Genomic DNA, 3260 nt, shown 5'->3' on the forward strand with positions numbered 1-3260 from the left:
TGATATGTTGCAATATATGACTTACCTGTTTGGACAATTTTTTGATTTTGTCCTAGTTTGGCATGGTACTGTAACATGTATTCAACGGGTAAGCCATTTGTTGCAACAGATGAGTCGTCTGGTGCAGCAGATGACTCATATGTTGCAATAAATGGCTCATCTATTGTGACAAGCTTCAAGTTCTTTCCCAGCTTAGTCTGATATTATAATATGTATCCAACAGGTAAGCCCTCTGTTGCAACAGATGAATCATCTGGTGCAGCAGATGATGCATCAATTGCAATAAATGACTTATCTGTTGGGAGAAGCTTCTGGTTCAGTCCCAGCTTGACATGGTACTGTAATATGTATCCAACAGGTACTCTATCTGTTGCAACAGATGACTTACCTGTTGGGTACGCGACTGTAAAATTTTGAAGAAACACTCAAACTATCAAAATGAAAAATTAGAGTAAAAATCATTAGTTTACTTACCAAAATCACCTATGATGTAATGTCGAATGATATATGAATGAAAATTAGTCTGAAAGCAGCAGTACAATGTGATTATCAACTGAAGAAGAAAAAAATGATGAACAACCAGAAGAAGATGGTGATGAACAAGAAGAAGAAGAATGATGATGGAGAAGAAGAATGAAGAAGAAGAGCAACAACAATGGTCCCCAACAATGGAAGAATAAGCAAGAGAGAAAAAGGGAAAAAGTGAGCCGTTGGTACCCTTTTTTCCCCTCCATTTCTTATTATTTAGGGTTTTATATTAGATGAACTAAAGTGTAAAATGAAAAAACTTAGGGATGAAAAATTCAACCCCTTAATTCTTAATTTAAAAATTGTCACCCCTACTCAATAATTAAAACTTGAGTCACCAATCCCTAATTTTGAAACTTTTCTATAACCCTTAATTCATTGTCCCTAGTAAGGTAGGCATACTAATTTCTGAATTTATTTTATTTTTTCTGTAACTCTTGAACAAATCAAATTAATTATTTATTTATTTTCATTTTCTTAATATACTCCCTTTATTTTATATTAGTTGAATTTTTGAGGTGTTTCACGTCCTTTAAGAAAAGTAGATTAAGACATAAATTGAACATAATTTTTCATTTGTATCCTTATTAATTATTGTCAAATTTATTGAAGTCATCACATTGAAAATCCAAATGAAGGGTAAAATTGGAAGAACACTCTAAAAGTAGTCTTGAAAACTGAACAATTAAGTTAATTTGAAAAATGAAAAATGTCTCAAAAATTTAATTAATATGAAATGGAGGGAGTATATATATTTTATAATAGTTTTATTTTGTATTTTTAATTTATCTTTTAGGCATAATACATAAACATGACCCTTAACTTGGCTTTAACGGACAACTATGCCCTCCAACTTTGAGTGTGCACAAGTAGACACTTAAACTTATATAAATTTGAACAAGTAGACACACATGTCGTACATGGCGTAATACACGTAGGACGCCATGTAGGACACAAAATTGTCATGTAGGACGAATGTGTCTATTTGTTCAATTTTATACAAATTTAAGTGTCTACTTGTACACACCCAAAGTTAAAGGTCATAGTTGTCAACTGACGTCAAGTTAAGAGTCATGTTTATGTATTATGCCTATCTTTTAAGTTGATATGCCCGACATTATATAAGAATAAAAAATGATATAATTTATTTAATTATTATATTTATTAAAATAATATAATAAGATATATTATTAAATAATAGACAAACAAATGATATAATTTACATATAAGTACTTTTTAAGTTATTCAAATATTCCAAAAATGTTTTAAAAGCATTCTGATTTAAAAACACTTAAAATAAGTCAAATCAAACGAACTGTTGTAAAACAAGAGGAAAATATAAGAATACTAAACAATATAGGAAGACAAGTGGTGATGGAAAATATAAATCTCTTCAAGTGTATTTCTCAAGGGTGAAAGACTACCCTTTTATAGGTATTCAAACCATCCTTTTACAACATTTGACAAATACATTAGAATGATAATTAATTAATATAATAATAGATACATTGCGTTAGGAATAGATCAAGTGAAATATTCACCATTAAATGGATTTGTAACACTCCCCCTTGGATGTTTATAGATAATGTGCCTCGTTAAAACCTTACTAGGAAAAACCCAGTGGGAAAAAGCCTAGTGAAGGAAAAAGAGTACACACATCTTGTAATATGCCTTGAGTGCTGCCTCATTAAAAACCTTACCAGGAAATCCCAATGGGACAAAACCTTGGCTAAGGGAAAAAGAGTACAATGCGTATTTACTCTCCCTGATGAAAAACTTATTTGATATCTTGGAGACGACACATTCCAATCTTATATCTTAGCTTCTCAAATGTTGATGTTGGCAATGCCTTAGTGAATAAATCTGCAAGATTATCACTTGAACGAATCTGTTGAACATTTATCTCACCATTTTGTTGAAGATCATGTGTGAAAAAACTTAGGTGAAATATGCTTTGTTCGGTCTCCTTTGATATATCCTCCATTTAATTGAGCTATGCAAGCATCATTATCTTCATACAATATTGTTGGAATCTTTGTTTGCACAGCATGACCGCATATTGCAAAATGTGTTGAGTCATTGATCTTAACCACACACACTCACGACTGGCTTCATGAATGGCTATTATTTGTGCATGATTTGAAGAAGTAGCAACTATTGTTTGCTCCATGATATAGTTGTACCTCCATATGTGAATAAATAGCCTGTCTAAGATCTAGCTTTATGTAGGTCAGACAATTATCCCGCATCTGCATAAACGATCAATTCTGACTTTGATGCATTAGAGTACAACAACCCCATATCAATTGTTCCTTGAAGATATCTGAATATATGCTTAACACATTTCCAATGTCTTCTTGTTGGACATGAGCTGAATCTCGCCAATAAACTTACTGCGAAGCAAATACCTGGTCGGGTATTGTTGGCAAGGTACATTAGTGCCCCGATAGCACTGAGATATTGTGTTTCATCACCAAGAATCTCTTCATCCTTTTCTTGGGGTCGAAATGAATCTTTATTTATATTGAGAGATCTCACAACCATCGAGGTACTCAATGGGTGTGATGTATCCATGTAAAATTGCTTCAAAACCTTTTCAGTATATGTTGATTGATGGATAAATGTTTCATTTGTCAAATGTTCAATCTGAAGGCAAAGACAAAATTTTGTCTTACCAAGATCTTTCATTTCAAATTCTTTCTTCAAACACTCAACAACTTTTGAAAGCTCTT

The sequence above is a fragment of the Solanum tuberosum genome, unplaced genomic scaffold, assembly GCF_000226075.1.
Source record: "Solanum tuberosum cultivar DM 1-3 516 R44 unplaced genomic scaffold, SolTub_3.0 scf00134, whole genome shotgun sequence".
NCBI lineage: Eukaryota > Viridiplantae > Streptophyta > Magnoliopsida > Solanales > Solanaceae > Solanum > Solanum tuberosum.